Source organism: Sorex araneus, chromosome 2 (assembly GCF_027595985.1).
Source record: "Sorex araneus isolate mSorAra2 chromosome 2, mSorAra2.pri, whole genome shotgun sequence".
Taxonomy (NCBI): domain Eukaryota; kingdom Metazoa; phylum Chordata; class Mammalia; order Eulipotyphla; family Soricidae; genus Sorex; species Sorex araneus.
The window spans coordinates 256,128,042-256,145,525 of NC_073303.1; positions in this window are offsets into that span (position 1 = coordinate 256,128,042).

Consider the following 17,484-nt stretch of genomic DNA (forward strand, 5'->3'; position numbering starts at 1 on the left):
TCTTTTCTTAAATTTTTTAATTTCTTATTTTTTTTCTTTTTGGGTCACACCCGGCGGTGCACAGGGGTTACTCCTGGCTCTGCACTCAGGAATTACTCCTGGAGGTCCTCAGGGGACCCTATGGGATGCTGGGAATTGAATCCAGGTTGGCTGCATGCAAGGCAAACGCCCTACCCGCTGTGCTACCACTCTATCCCCATAGTCTATTTTATTTTTGAAAAGAAAATATTTTGTTTAAAATGACTGCTACAGATGATCTAGCTTCAATCCACAAGATGAGGTATAAGTTTTGCTCATTTATAGCCCATCGTTTCAAAAATGAATATGGAAAGCCTTTGAAAGTATTTTTTGTTAAGAAAGCAGCAGTCGGCCTCATAAAAATTATTTTCATATCTCCTTCATCCACCTTGAAGCTGCTGGTAACAGCTCATTATGGACCTGGCCATAAATCAGTCTCATGAGCAAGGCCAGGGTTCACAATCTTTTCTTGTTTCCACGACATGGAATGAAGCCATAGATATTCATGGGGCAATGGGATATTTACCTTTGGGGCACCAAAGAGGCTTGGTATGAATCTTGGTGATGATGGCTCCCTTTCGTTAAACAACACAGCATGATGTCCCAGTTAAGTGGCTCATCCAGGAAAGATGGGGCAGGAACCCAATCTGTGACTAGTGGCAACTCCGGTCTATTTTCTGAGAAATCTCATACGATCAGAGATGGTCTCTAAGCCCAACTACTGGGTTCTACCAATCCCCTAACGGAAGAATAAATAATGCCATCTTCCCTCTTGGAACGCACCTGCCCTGCCAAACTCTCCCTGCTAAGAGGTTCTCTGAAGATGAGGACAGACCTAGAGGGTAGGGTCACTTTGTTATTTGTCCTTCAGACAACTCACTCTTTGGATCAAAACTACAGCTCAATGGTAGAGCACTTGACTTTGTGTTATGTTTATGTTATGCCTTGGGATTATTCCTCAACACCACAAATGGTAATAAAAAGAATAGCACTGTCGTCCGGGTGTTCATCGATTTGCTCGAGCGGACACCAGTAACGTCTCCATTGTGAGACTTGTTGTTACTGTTTTTGGCATATTGAATATGCCACGGGGAGCTTGCCAGGCTCTGCCGCAAGGGTGGGATACTCTCAGTAGCTTTCCGGGCTCTGCGAGAGGAATGGAGGAATAGAACCAGGGTCGCTCGCGTGCAAGGCAAACTCCCTACCCGCTGTGCTATCGCTCCCATCATAATAAAACACATGAAACTTGCTCTTTAGCCATCTTCGATTATGATTCTTAATCTCAGGACTGGAGCGATAGCACAGCGGGTAGAGCATTTGCCATGTACACTGTTGACCCGAGTTCGATTTCCAGCATCCCATATGGTCCCCCGAGCATCGCCAGGAATAATCCCTGAGTGCAGGGCCAGGAGTAACCCCTGAGCATTGCCAGGTGTGACCCAAAAAGCAAAAACCAACCAACCAAACAAACAAACAAAAAAACCTCCTAATCTCTGTTCTCCAATTGGCAACTCCAAAAAAAAAAAAAAAAAAAGGGTTCTTCACTTTCACATACTGTGTTTCTGAACAGTGCAATGTTTTTGCAAGATTCTCCCTTCTGTGGAGCCAGATATAAAGACGGCCATTTACTTGATTCCAGTGGGAGGAAGGCCTTTTGAGGATAAGCACATTTTACTTTCTATAGCCAAATAGTCTGCCCCCGGGAATTTGCCTTTCTCTAGCCACCTAGGACTGTGTGAAAGGGCTGAGGTTTAGGAGAGGGAGCTCGTCGTTTCAGGGAACACGCGGCTTCACGCTAAACGATATAGGCTGAGCTACTGCTGTGCAAAGCTCTGATCCATCACAGAGTTTCACTTGAGAATTGCCCTTGCAAGAGCACAGAGACTGTGGTCAGAGAGGAAGGTGTGGGAGGGAAAAGCAAATGGACTTTGACACTTCCTGCAATGTGCTTTCTGCTCTGTCCGAAGCCACAGCAATTTAACAAGGCTTCTCCTGAGACGAGAGCGCAGAAGCAAAGCCATCATCCAGAAATTGCCTTCATCTGCATCCTTCAGCTGTCTTCATGTCCCCAGGGCTTTGGGTGCCTGACTTTCCCTGCCAAGGTTAGGCCACAATGATTTTTTTTTTTTAGCTTATTACCAAGCCGGTGCATACCTCTTCTGCCCCCTGCTAATGTGCTCTGAATAATTTCATCTCAAAATGGTTGGGGTCAACTCCATTGATAGTGACAAATTTCATTTCCCGATTTGGTAGCAAGACCCAGAGTTCGTTACCATGGTCCCTTCTGAAAAATGTTTTATGACCTGGCCATGATGAAATGTATTCCATACCATAAACAACCCACTGTGTAATATGTAATGAACAAAACGATAAAGCTTCCACGGAGACGCATGGCCTCGGATACATTTCCTTTCCAGCACTAAGCCTGCTCCTGAGAGTTGCTCCAAGTTGAGATAAGGACCGACTAAAACTTTTCAACTCCACAACTTGGGTAATGGAATAAAATGATTTTCAAATTGCCAACACACTGCCCAGGGATGATCAATCACTGCTAACCTTCCTACAACTTCGTAAATTATGAATCTGAAGCGATTACGACTGTCATCTGCATCTCTTGCGCCGGCGGAAGATTCATATTTCAAAACCCATGCTATCTTTGCATACGATTCGGTATTATATGGTCCTGCCACCAACTAATCATGATTTGGAAAGATGATGAGTCTTCCGGAGGCAAACAGACATATCCTGCTTATCTCGGTTGCACAGTTTACCTTAACAGAGAGTTAAGGTACCTTCAGCATTTCCATTAGAAACTCCCGGTTTCAAGGGGAGTATGTTGTGAAAGTGCTCTGTCGAAAGAAGCTTGGCTTCTGCGGTGAGTTCTGGAATACTGAATACAATTCTACTAAAAATCTAAAATCTGAAATTGTGGCTTTCAGTTCTATTTCTAAAATCAAAAACTCAACACACTGTTTCCTCATTACAGAGGACGTTGCTTCACTCATCACAAAACACAACACCAAGTATTTTTTTTCTTTTGCTTTTTGGGTCACACCCGGCCATGCACAGGGGTTACTCCTGGCTCTACACTCAGGAATTACTCCTAGAGGTGCTCTGGGGACCATATGGGATGCTGGGAATCGAACCCGGGTCGGCCGCATGCAAAGGAAAAAACACCCTACCCACTGTGCTATGGTTCCAGCCCCACCAAGTATTTTTTTAAGGAGGGGAGGGCTGGAAGAAACTGACACAGAGAAACAAATCAAAGTTCACCTTCGAGCCAAGTGAATGAATATAGCTGAGACATGTTCAGTCAGAGCAGAGAATTTGGGGATGCGTCTGGAAATGGGTATCTATTCTTAATTGAGGCAGGGAGGACTGGGAGGGGGGGCTGAAGCTCATTCATGCACGTTTCTACGCAGGATGAGAATCTGAAATAAACAGATGTGACAATGTGGAGCTGTAGAGTTTAGACCAGGATGCACTGAGACAGATGCCAGAGGAAGTCTGCCCTAATGACATCACCTGTGTCACCGAAACAAATGACATTTTCTGGGAGTTTTACTTATGTGATCTGATTAATTCAGCATGTTCTCTCTCTTCCCCTCCTTTCTCCTGTCTTAAGCTGGTGGAGTTCGGTCTTTCTGTGACCTAGAGCTAAATGTGTCTTAATTGATACCACCTCCTAATCCATCTCCTCCACCTGGGCTCTAGGCTCTTTAATCAATCTGGCACTTTCTTACCAGACTAATCTCCCCAGAAGGACTCTCCCTGTCGTTATTTAAAAACAGGTGGGAGGAGCCGGAGAGACAGCAGAGCAGGTAAAGTACTTGCCTTGCTCCTCGCTGATCCCAGTTGGATCCCGAACACCACATATGGTCTCCCGAGCACTGCCAGAAACGATCCCTTTAAATTAAAAATAAAAACAGGAGGAGGGAAAGTAACACCTTTAGCAATGCCCATAGCATCGTCTAATACCAGATTCTCAAGTGCTCTTGAGAATCACAATACACTCAAGTCTATCTCTGAGTATCAACATCCGCATCTTCTTACTATACATTGCTTCATCCTCTCCTGCTTTTCTTTCTTCTTTTGGGGCCACATTCGGCAGTGCTCAGGGCTTACTCCTGGCTTGGCACTAGCATTGCTCATATGGGATGCTAGTAGTTGAACTTGGGACAACCACATGCAAGGCAAGTGCCCTACCTGCTGTACCATCCTTCAGTCCCCTCTCCTGCCATTAAAAAAAAAAATTTTTTTTTTAAATGAATCACTGTGAGGTACAGACTTACAAACTTTCGTGCTTACATTCCAGTCATACAATGATCGAGTACCCATCCCTCCACTAGTGCCCATTCTCCGCCACCAATGATCCCAGTCCTGCTACTTTTAAAGGCATCATCTCTCCCATTTCTGAAATAACCTTCTTCATCATTTCTGCTTACAGAAGAATTTATTAAAATTCAAAGATCATAGTATCTTCCCAGCCTTTCTCCACTACTAAAATGCCATTATCGATCGCTCCGTGTACTTCCATTGTAGATCCAGGCTTTCTCCCATTCAGAGGCAAGGTTACAATCATTATGTTGCCATATTAAGGCAGACTGAAATAGAAGTCACTGGAACTCTTTAACGGAGGGCCGTGGTGGTCTGTATCGCCCTTCGAGAACATACGGGGACTGCTTGCTGGAGATCATACGATGGGAATCTCAGAACTCAGAAGGAGGTGTGGTGACTAATGGAGAGAGTTGCCTGTTGCTAGGGAGCCAGAGTGACAATGACGAGGATGAGAGAGCGCCCGCAGGAGAGAAATCATTACACGTCTCTGAGGAGCGGCAGAACACTGTGTTAAGTTGGTGCTGCCATGATCTAATCACCAAATCTCACGGTCCAGAGAGAATACGGGAGATGAGGTCCACAGGAACCAAAGCTCACAGGCAGAGAAATTGTTGTGCCCGAATTTCAGATCCCCAGTTACGGAAGACCGAGTCCACACAGGATCATGCAAAAGCAAAGGAACGTTATTGCTGGCTCGAGCGAGGGTCCAAGTCTCATCCAATGCAGTGGAGTCTTGACCAGGACCCCGACTCCAAATCACAACGGTTTATATAGGGTTCAAAGTTTCAAAGTTAAGCAAGCGCTATGGGAACAGTGATCAGGCAACGGTGGTCAGGCAACAGTAAAACAATAGTTTCCAATAGTTTATTTACAGTTCCATTCTCTGAGGTTTCTGGCACACTGTTATTGATTGAGTCCACTTGCTGGGCCCAGGAACTTTCTAGGTGGGATCAGGTTGGCTAGATAACACATTGTTTTGATTTCCAGGAAACTGAAACTGTTTTCAGTTCTAGGAACTGAACCTGAGGCCTAACTGATTTTTCTCATTTCTGCTGCCTGTCATGGAAGCAGTTTTGCTCTTACAAAACAAGGTGATACAGCACAGCACAAAAGTCTCTAGTACACGGAGGCTACACCTCAGAGAAACAGGGCCACATCCCTGGGAACCAGCACCCACCACAGAACTAGGACCGCACCTACCTTCCAGAACATTACCCTCCAGGCTTCCTGGAAACCAACTATAAAATGAGCTGAAGAATTGAGCTATTTAGGTTCATCAAATCCATTCTGAAGAATCATCCGCGTCCCTGAAGAACAGGAAAGTGGGTTTTATGAAGACCCACTAGTGAAAGAAATCATAGATAAGATTTTCCAAGAACTAAAGAGTCTACGTAGGAACCAAGGCCCAAGAAGTCCAAAGAGTCTCAGCAAAAACAGACCTAAGTAGAAAAACTCCAAGATGGGTTATAATTGGAATAATAAAAGACAAAGACAGAGATAGATTACTGAAAGCAGATAACGAACTTATAGACAAAAGAACGTCCATGAGATTCATAGATTCATGCAGATCTATCAAATGACTCTATAAACCGGAAGAGTATGGTAGGATACAGGAAACATACACACACACACACACACACACACACACGTACACATACACACGTACACTCAGACACAAAGAGGTGGACACCTCCCAAAGAATACTCTCTCCAGTTTGATTATCATTCATGTTTGAAGGAATAATACAGAGCTATATGACAGCCAATGGCTTAGGGAAATCATAGCTTGAAATCAGACTTTCTTTTCATTTTTTTTTTTTTTTGGGGTCACACCTGGTGATGCACGGGGGTTCCTCCTGGCTCTGCACTCAGGAATTACCCCTGGCGGTGCTCAGGGGACCATATGGGATGCTGGGAATCGAACATGGGTCGGTCACGTGCAAGGCAAACACCCTTCCCGCTGTGCTATCAATCCAGCCCAGAAACCAGACTTTCAAGAAGTGTTAAAGAAGCTTCTTTAAAAGACAACACAAACCTCAGCACTTTGCACTGAATATGCCTTTACTCATGGTGCTTACAGTTGCCTTCTACCAGATGAAGGTCGGTTTATTTCTAACTTTCTAAGGGATTTATACTTTCTCAATAATGAATTAATGTTTCATTTATATTGAAAATAATGTAAATTAATCAAAACTTTTAGTGTTAATGCAATCTCTTCTAAACCCACTATGTAGGAATAAAAAGAGACGCAAAAAAATAGTAGAAAAGAATAGGAGAAAAAGATCGAAAATAGGAACTTGCTCAGAATGTGGAAATATGTCCTTTTTCTCTTGTTCATTGGTTCTCCAACTGACCCATAGATCCACATTTATCAGTAGTAACTACATGACTTATTGGTTCAGTAATTCAGAGATGCACAGAAAATGTAGTGGTTTAAGTAAAAATATCACCTTGACCTACTTAAATGGTAATCCTTGAACTTAAAAATGTCTTGGAAGTTTAAGTTAAAGTATTATTCTAACAAGCCCTACTATAGAGATATACAATCTAGGAAATGAAAGTTCCAGAGGTAATAATGCTTAGAGTTCAGGTCATAGCACTTCTCTGGAAAAAAAGGCAAAATAAAAGTAACTCAAATCTAAGTAAACACACATACAATATACTGAATAACACTATTTGGTATAGATTCGAGAAAGAAAATAATTATCACCCAAAAAATGGGAACTGTTTTATTTTAACTATTTCTCCATGGCTACAAAATTACTATAACAAACCAGGTGCAGTTGAATGACAAAGAGATAGCAAAACCATTCCACATAAGGGGGTGGGGGGGTGGAATAAGGCTTTTTTACAGTCATTATTTTCCAGAGGAAATATCCCAAGAGTTTTAAATGAGATGGCCATTAAGGGAATAAACCAGGAGAATAAGTAGAACCCCACAAGTGGGCTGGAGTAATAGTACAGTGGGTAGGGCGTTTGCTTTGCATGAGGCCGACCTGGGTTCAATCACTGGTATCCCATATGGTCCCCCAAGCACTGTCAGGAGTAATTCCTGAGTGCCGAGCCAGGAATAACCCCTGAGCATCGCTGGCTGTGACCAAAAAAAAGGAAAAGAACTTCACAAGCAAACAGGACACAGTGTTCTGGACACGAGCAGGAATAAATATCAATGCTCAGAGCGGACTCTGGACATTGGACACAAACAGAGGCAAGACCCAGCAGAAGGCAGTTCAGCGCTGCAGAAGGAGAGACGGTAAAGCAGAAATCTCGGAGATTTCAAAAAGCAGAAAATTTAAGGAAAAGATTTATAGAAAATACCAGGTCAGTCATAGAAAAAATGTTTTTCAGATTCATGAAACAGGAAGGGAGGAAGGGAAGGAGGCAAGGAGGGAGGAAAGGGCAAATGGAGGGATGAAAGGCAGGAAATATGTTCAAAATAACAGTCCTGAAAAATGAACCCCACCAGGAACTGTGTCTGAACTCCCTCCCTCTGTGAAGAAGGCCTCGTGGCCAAAGCAAAGCACACAATTCAATAGTATGTTGGTAATTAATTGAAATGTTTAATTTAACGGTTTAGTAAATTCAGCTAATAGTTTATCTCAAGTGTGTGATTAAGTTATTCTGGAGGAAATTCTTTTTTTTTTTCCTTGTTGTTCCAAATCTCAATTAAGATTTCTAACATGGTATTGGTAATTTCAAAAATAAACCTAATCCAGGGTTTAAAATAAGAAAGATGAATCTATAGCTTAATTCCTAGTTTAAAATATGATGCAGGTGGAGCGGGTATTTAACTGCAAGACAATCAGAAAAGTATAAGGATTGGCAAAAAGTATCTTTATGGAATCTTGGCAAAAGACCTTGATATTACATAAATTTAGAAAGCTTATAAAAGAATATTTAGAAGTCCAATGCGCTATCCATTGCGCCACGGAGCCACCTTATAAAAGAATATTTAAACAGTCTTCTACCTAATTTCTTTTAATTCCCACCCATAAGGAAAACTTTAAGGAGTTGAAGGGCAGAGCAATAGTACAGTGGGTAGGGTGTTTCCCTTAGACAAGGCCAACCTGGGTTTGATTTCTGGCACCCCATTTGGTCCCCCCAAGCCCATCAAGAGAGAGTCTCTTGCCCACATGCCTGACTGTCTTCCCAGGGCCCCTCGGAGGGGATGGGTTCCAGCTTCCCTCCCCACCCCAAGCAGAGCTCCTGGCGGCCGAAGACCACTGGAACCTAGCCACAGCCATGCTCAAGGCCCCTCTCCACACGTTCAGACGGGCCTCACGCATGAAGGTACCGGCAGAGGAACCCAGGTGTGTGTAATCCCACCAACAGCCAACATCCAGAGACTTAAAAGCAAGCTCCCAGAAGCGATATCTTGTAGCCTACTTCTCCCTCTGGGAGAAACTGGCAAACTTCTGAGAGTTTCCTGCCCACATGGGACAGCCTTGCAAGCTTCCCATGGTGTATTCATATGTTAAATCCAGTAACAAGCTGGATCTCATTCCCCTGACCCTGAAAGCTGGAGCCCCCAGTGCGACATCGTTGGGAGGGTCGAGTTGAGATAGACTTCTAAGATCTCAGGGAAAGGACGAAATGAGATGTTACTGAGCCTGCTCGAGAAATCGATGATTAACGGGATTTTGTGATCGTGATTGTGAAGCCCATCAAGAGAGATCCCTGTGTGGAGAGCCAGGAATAATTCCTGAGAACCGCTCGGTGTGGCCCCAAAACTAAAAATAACAAAAGAAAAAAAAAAGAAATACCTCAAGGGGATCATTGAAAATAAATGTAACATGATATCTATATAATATATGTTGTACTTATAATAAGAAATTATAATTCTTAATATTTGAAAACCTCTAATCAGAAAAAAATGGGAATATAAAAACAGATAATTCCATAGGCAGATAGCCATTAATTCCTTGCCTATTTTTAGAATCAGGCATTGTGAAATGCAAAATAAATTGTGATAGGATATCAGCCTTTTTTTTTTAATTTAACAAATAGGCAGATATAAAAAGTAAGGTAACACAATTTGTGAGCCTATTGGAGAAAAAGGAACAGGCATTCCCAGATACCATGAGTGAATCATTATTAAAATGGGATTGAAAATATGTTACAAGGGTTGGGTATTTGTCTTGCATGCTGCCAACCCCATTTTGATCCCTGGCACTACCAATGATGCCCATACACTGCCAGGGGTCGCTCCTAAGCACAGAGCCAGGAATTGTCCCTGAATATATCAGATATTGCCCCCAAATAAAATAAAATGCATTTGGAGGCCGGAGAGACAGTGCAGCTGATAAAGTGCTTGTCTTATATGTAGCAGACCTAGGACTGACCCTGCCATCTCCATGGCTCCCTTGAGCAACTTCAGGAGCAATTCCTTAGAGAAAAGTCAGGAGGAAGTCTTGAGCAGCCCTGGATTTGACCCACAAAACAAAAATAAATAAATTAAATACACCATAATACACTTAATCATTGAATTCTAGGAATGTATTCAGTAGAGAGTTTTTCTTCACCTTTTTTCCGACCAGAACCTGCTGCTGACTTATTTCCTTCCAAATCACGTCCTTGGACTAAGAGTTCCTCCCCTCCCCCCTAATTACATACCGTCCTCATTTACATGATTTTCACCCGTGGCACCCTTGGATTGACCCAGGGTCATACAGGGGTCCCTATGACCCAGATTGAGATTCTCACACATTATGTTGGATTTTTTTTTCTTTTGGGGTCACACCCGGCGACACACAGGGGTTACTCCTGGCTCTTCACTCAGGAATTACTACTGGCATTGCTCAGGGGACCGTATGGGATGCTGGGATTCAAACTCGGGTCGGCCGCGTGCAAGGAAAACACCCTACCCGCTGTGCTATTGCTCCAGCCCCCACACATTATGATGGATGTGAGGCTTCACCCCAGTATTTGAGATAACAATGGTCCATTGTTTCGAGAATTGGCAGAAGATAGAAAACTACTGCAAGAGATTCAAATGGCTGATGGATGCGTGAGACGCAGAAGCTACAACTTCTGTTCCGTCTCCCTTGTCCCCTATGGTCCCACGTGAGTGCTGCTATCAGAAGGGCTGGCGTGGCAGCTAAGGAAATTAAGCTGAGAAATCCAAATCTTGCATGCTGATCAGTAATGAAGCCCGATTTCGTTTCAAAGGGAGATATCATTTCTGTCTCCCATGGCTGTTCGCTGTACAAACATCCTGGATCAGATAGTCCAGAATAATACCAAATAATGAATGAGTTAGTGCCTCTGCTCCCAAGATCTGCAGGAAAGTAACAGGCCCGTGGATCACTGTTACCATCACACCCACCACACACTCCGTTGTAAGGATGAACACTTTCACTGCAGCTCTGCCTGGTAGCAGCCAAAAATTTTCCAAGGATCCACCACTTAAGCTCCAAAGAAACGGAAGAGTTTGTAATTGCTGTTGTGTGGGTGTGTTGTGAGGTTGGGGCAATGCAGGGTCTAGCTATATCTCTTTTTCAAGTCTTATTTTCTAGAACCTAAAATGACTAAATCATGAATGAAAACTTGTAACCGTCTTTCCTCTCTGGAGGAAAACTGCACAGTTGGAGCCAGAGGAGTAAAGAAAAAAGTGAATTTGTGCTGTATAGATTTTCATGCCTTTCATACTTTGTCATATTTGCCTGTTCAGAAATTAGCTACCTTCAAAAAATATGCCTATTGCCTAGTTCATTCACGGAACTCCTATTCAGCCAGGATTATCTTTTTTCCCCCACACATTTAGTCCCAACTAAAGAGGAAAAAGATGTAAAAGAAATAGAAAGCAGAATCCCCACCATCCTATTCTTAATCGATCTTAACAGCCTAGCATTCTTTCTGTAATGCACCCATGACAAATGAAATAACTGTATTCGGTAATTTGTTTTATTACCAAATAAAAGCTATTGTTATTCTTGCTGACTTGCCCCAAACAGGTCCATTCTAAAAATGAGAGGGCCTTACATTGTGACATGCAATCGCGTAATCTTTAGAATCTAATATAGAACTAGTATTTCATAGCGCACGAATCAGATTACTAGGGAAGGGTCCAACCTTTACCAGAAATGGCCGCCAGTCCAAGGGATGACAATAGCTCATGTTTATGTAAATCACATCAATTTACATAAACATGACTTATTTGCATAAACATACTCATTATTTCGCTCTTTTTTATTTGAGACAAGGAGTCAACCCACCACCTATTTCTATTAATCGTTTTACTGGAACTCAGCCATGTTTATTCATGTACATAGAGCCCATGATAGATAATAGAGTTTCATAGCTGCACCAGAGACTTCAAAGTCTTTAATATGTTATATCTAGACCTTTGCAGGAAAAGGTTTCTGATTGCTGTTTAAAGGGTCTTTGTGGAGCTCCAAATAATGGGAGAAACAGATGCTCCATCTCCACATTACAGAGAAATCAAGGAACATTAGCATCAGGACTCAAGTTACTCAAATCTCTTTGGAGAGGAAAGGAATCAAATCCTTATTGAAGGCCTATAGGATAACACTGGTTTGTCCTTTCTTGCCACAGGGAGCTTAGGTTTAGTGGGTTACTCCCCATCACAGTGCTCCTATTCCTCTGTGTTTATATGTAACCTCTTTCTTGGTGCTCTGCTTCCCCAACCTGTTGATCACCTTTATCTCCTAATCAGACTCTGTTAACTTATAAATATTGCTTTTCTCTTCTGCTTAAGTCCTTTGCATAGTTAATTCAGAGCAATATCTTTTTTGTACAGCCACATGAGGACAATTAATGCTATGCTTTTATAACTTGGGACTTAATTGACTCCGAATAATATTCATTCCGGTGCATCTGTTCTTTCATCTTAAGCCTCAGTTGCCCTTACTTCCTAGCACCCCAAAAGCAGGGTCCCCACGAGGGACTGGATAGACCCAGGGAAGCTGTGAGTTACCCTGGCATCAAAATGGGCCAGGCCAAAGCGCCATAATACTTAACTATAAGTAAAGAGCATGGTCATGGACAAATTCTTTCATGTAGTAACAAAAAATTACAACTAGACTAGGACCCTGCTAGGCTTAGGAAAGATTAATCTGGCCTGAGCACTGTAGTCTGAGATCCATAGCGAGATGTCCACAGGAGAGCTACTCTACAGCTTAGTGTGTCTCTTACTGTGCCCATACAAAATAACAATACAAAATTAATAGCAATAAAAAAATAGAAAATTAAGAAGTAGAGATAAGATGTTAATTAAGTGATTGAACTGAGGAGAGGAGAAACACCCCTAGGTGGTACTTTGCCCTTGAGCAGTAGAAGGGCTTTCATATGCTGATTGTGCTACCTGACCTTAGGTGTGGTGGTTACCCCCAATGAAGAGGAAGACTAGAGAGAGACCAAAATAATGAGTCAGAGCATGGAGTGCAGAGATGAGCAAGGGGACAGGAGGAGACGGGAACGAGGGGCAGTGTGAGACTGGAATGAATGGGGAGTTTACTGAGATTGGAACAGGCATGTGGGGAGAATGGAATAAACAAGCAAATGCTCACCAACCAGTCTTACCCTCATTTCCTCCTTTGTCCATCCTTTGGCATCGGCTGTCCCGAGTGAGGAAATGACCCAAGACCACCAAACACAGGTGGTGAGAGAGAGAGACCCTTGGGTCTTCCCTAGCCTCCTGGTAATTCCACAAAGGCCCTCTAACAATTTCCTTAGGAAGAACAACTCTTCATTTCCAGATTAAGTCAGGCAAGACGTATGGGCAGTGAGAACATTCTAGATTGCTCCAGACTCTCCCTTAAGGTAACAGCAGTCAAATAGTTTATTCAAAGGGTCATTTTTGTGTTCAGAGTTGTAAGCCAGACTCTGAGAATGGAAGGGGACAGCCTCATTTCTTCCTTGACAACGTGGCTGGATTTAAATTATTGATGATCCCAAGTAGCTTAAACTCACAGAAGAGCTCCACTCTCGAAAGTAGTATGGATGTTCCTTGCAAGTCAGTTCCCTCGTGTTTGAGGTGAGCTCAGCCCTCAAAGAGATATGATATCTGTTCATTTCAACAAAGGCGCACTGTTCCGATAATGGATTATAAGGGTAGAGATATCCATCTTCTAAAATTGGAGCTCAGATTTTTTTTTCTGCTCCCTCATTTGGATTATCCTGGAAGAGCCGTGAAAGACTTTTAATCAATAAGAACTTGACTCTATTTCTTTCGATGACCCGGAGGCAAAAAAATATTCTTTTGAAATTTATATTATTTTGAGCCAGGCTTCTCCTTCGACTGACTGTAGCACACACATGTGGTGTTTATGTTTTATGAAATAATAATGTTCCTGACAGTCACGATGAAACGCTTACTTGCCCATGGGTCACACATCAGAGTTGATAAGCAAGAGCAGGGATAGGAAGAGGAAGTTGCCGTTTATTTTAAAAGAATGAGATAAAAAGAGATAAAGGAAGGGGAAATGCATTTTCAGTTGATGAGTTTGATCACTTTTATAGATTACTTGTCAGAGGGGGCTGAAATCATAGACATTGCTTCAAGTTTTCAAAGGATTAGCATAGACTAAGTTGTTCCCTAAACCCCTTCTTACCATTATACCTCAATTATTTGACTATTCTGTTAGCCAATGCCAATCACTCCCTGGTGTCCTTCATTATCAAGTCAAAGCATTTCCCTTCCCAAGCCTCAGATTGCAGCATTTCCCAAGGCTTACTGATGGTTTTAAGAAGAACCAAACTTTCCAGATAAGATATTTTAGACTTTGAAAATCCTTTTAAGAACAGCATGCTGTAAGTGTGGGAGATTAATTCTCTCTCCGGCACATGCAGATAAAGTTGAGGAGGTTTTTCGACTATAATCAGAAGAGTTCTCTCTTACAGTAACCCTTTGTGTCTAGGATACAACACCTGCCTGTTTGCAAAAGAAGGAGCTAAATGAACCTGGAACCTGGCATTGAAAAGTGTGTGGCAACGTTTGTACCCCTACAGAACATATGAACGTTGGCATTCATGTAAGCCAATCTTACTTCCATGCGTTAAGTATGTTCTTCAAAAGAGAAGAAAAGAGCATTGTAAATTGTTAGACTTAAAACGATGGTGACCAGATGCTAAATTAATTCTGTACGTTCTAGTAACTAGATTTTCTCACTTTCAAATGGATCCAAACACTGATTGCTTCTTAGCCTCATCTCCGTCTAGTATATACACTTAGCTCAACGTATATGCAAGTCATATTCAAAGTACTGTAAAATAGACAGAAAGAGCTCCTGTTTGAACTTTCTCTTTAGAAATGACTGAATTCAAGGCAAATATTTGCACATCAATGCAAACTAATCAGGCATCCTTATCAAGTGGTAAAGCTGTTGCTTTACTCAGAGTTTAACATGGATTGGTTAAAGGCAAGGACAACTTTTAGGTGCCCTTATCAACATATTAGCCCAATTGCATTTTCCAAATATGTTATCAAAATGGTAATTCTGTGCTTTCCTTTCTGTAGCCGGCCTGGGTTTCATAAAGGTAGAATTATTACTATAAATATATTGGGGGGAAACCATTTCAATTACTGGGAGAATATGTAACTCCAACTCTATTTATTTCAATTTATTCAACTGTCTTGATATATTCGCGCACAGAACTTTATAAAGGATGAATAAATTCACCTTGAAATTGTACCAATTGACTTTGGCTGGGCTAGACTGTGAGAGAAATCAGAGTCCCTTTTTGAAATAAGGCTTGACAATGCTGATCAAAACAAAGAGGCTATTCATTTATTAAACTGACAGCAAAACCCTGGCTTCAAGCTTATGGGATGATGGGGCCTGGGGTGTTAGTCATGGCCTGGGGTGCTGGCCTCTACCAGATACATTTTTGCTACTCACACACTCAGAGCCTATATCTGATGGTGTGACATTTCCTAGGGCTCTGGCAGCTGTTCAGATGTCAAGCAGCTGGTGTGAGAACAGCCATCCTCTCCAGGTTATTATTCCATGAGTGACAAGTTAGTGCCGAGAATTTTTTTTTTTTTCCTCAAACCCCACTTGGCTTCCGTTTACTTGCTTACAGTCTATCAGAAATTTCAGCAGAGGGAAGTAGCTCAGATAACAACTCTATTAAAGCAAAACTATTAGAGTTGTGAAAACGTGTCTTGAATAATTGTTAACTAATAACAGTGCCTGCGCCCGAGTCTGGGAATGGATCCTTTATTTTGTAAGTGATAGATAGTGACTGTAACATTTTATTTCCTCACTGGATAAGCAAAGCCTGGTCAAGGTCCTCGTAGGATGCTACGTACGGTACAATCACCAAGGGAATGGCCAGGATGGGCTAGGAAGAAACATCATCATGCATGCACGTGGCCATCCAAGAGCTGTCTATAAGAGTATGCTAACCTCAACATGCATGACCGTAAAAAAATTAAAGTGTCAGTCATCTACGGCAATGGTCTTCAACCACAGGCCTATGTGTATAGAAAGGGAGAAACTACTGGTCTACCATCGTAGCTATAACCACCCATCCAAGGACCATACACAGGGCAGGGGTCAGCCCACAGATGTAAAAACGTTGAATAACAAGGAATTCAACAACAGTATCTCGCCTCTTAAGTACTTCTTGCAATGTTTTAGTGAAAGGTTCTCTTGAAACACTGATTGCGCTTTGTTAAACCAAAGGGTTTCTTCTTTCCAAGAAGGACCTTCTGTTGTAAAATCAATACTGATTCAGAAAAGACAAGCTCTGGTCCAGTGTAAGGTAGCATCAGATTTTAATCATTTTGGAAGAAGACAAAAGTGACTTTATTTGTTAAAAAAAAATCTGGAAAGAATGTGGCGTGTATGAAGGTCTCAAAGGAAGGAAGTCTGACATAACAGTAGGCAAAATGGGTCAATGGATATTCTGTACACTTACCATGAGTCTCTGCTTTCCTTAAAAGATAAGGTTATGCAGGCTTACCTTAGATGGCTACAACAAAATTCATTCTAAAGTCATTTTTGTAACATAAAAGTGAGGCACCTTGATCAAAAAATAGTAATAGATATTTTTATGATATTTTATTTTCTGGTGGACATGTATATGGGCTTTTTTTATACAACTAAATGGTCCCTATCACAAGTGGTTTCATTTTTTCCCTCTCTTCCAATACTCAGTTTCTAATTTTGGTATAATTGTCATAACTATCCCTCCCACTGTCCGAGTACGGAATGTAAGAAAGGAAAAATAAACCCCATAATCCAGGGACTGACCTATGGCCTGAAATTTTAGGTTAATCACTGGCTTCCTTATACTCCCCTCTCAAAAGTGACAAATTTCCTTTAGGTCAATGAAATTAAATCTCTGAATTCCAAAGTGAATTCATGATTCCAGGTTAAGTGTTGAGGCTATAAATGAACCTCTTTCCTGCACTACAGAAAGAGCTTCTCTGGAAAAATAAATACAGAGGAAAAAATAGAAAGTGAACACGGCTACAGAAAGAAATAGGTGACAGATACTAATAGTCTGAATATATCTTCTTTCCTAAGCAGTACAACCCACATGCAATTCAGTTATGTTAGCCAATAAATTCCCTATTTCATTAAGCCAATTTGCAATGGCTTAGTTATATGCACCTGGACAAATGCTTAATTACTTATGCTCAAGCCTTTATTAGGTTCTCTTTTTTTCTTACACAAAACTGTGATTGGAAAATGTGAATAATATTAAAATAGATGTCTGCAAATTTCTAACTCATGGAATTCATCTTGAATTTTTTTTTGTCTCTGCTTTAAGGAAAGACCACAAATCATGAACAAATGTTAGTAGATTAACCAGACATCCACTTGCAGGAAAAAAAAAAGGGGGGGTATAAAAAAGGCAGAATCTTGACAGACTGATCTTAGGCCTTTCATCAAAAAAGAACTCACAGTTGATAAAAATACTAGAAACCACCAAGGACAAAGAATAGGATATATTCCAAGAAGGAGTACTAAAACTGAAATAGATCTATCAGCAGAAGGAAGAAAAACTAGAAAACAATCCTCTGTTTATCATAAAATATCTAACAACAACAGGGTCACAAAATGCTGCTTATTTAGTACTGTACATCCAGGAAAAATATCTATAGAGGAAGTGTAGGCTGCGGCTCAGAGACAGAAACTTTTTGGTTTCTTTTTGCTTT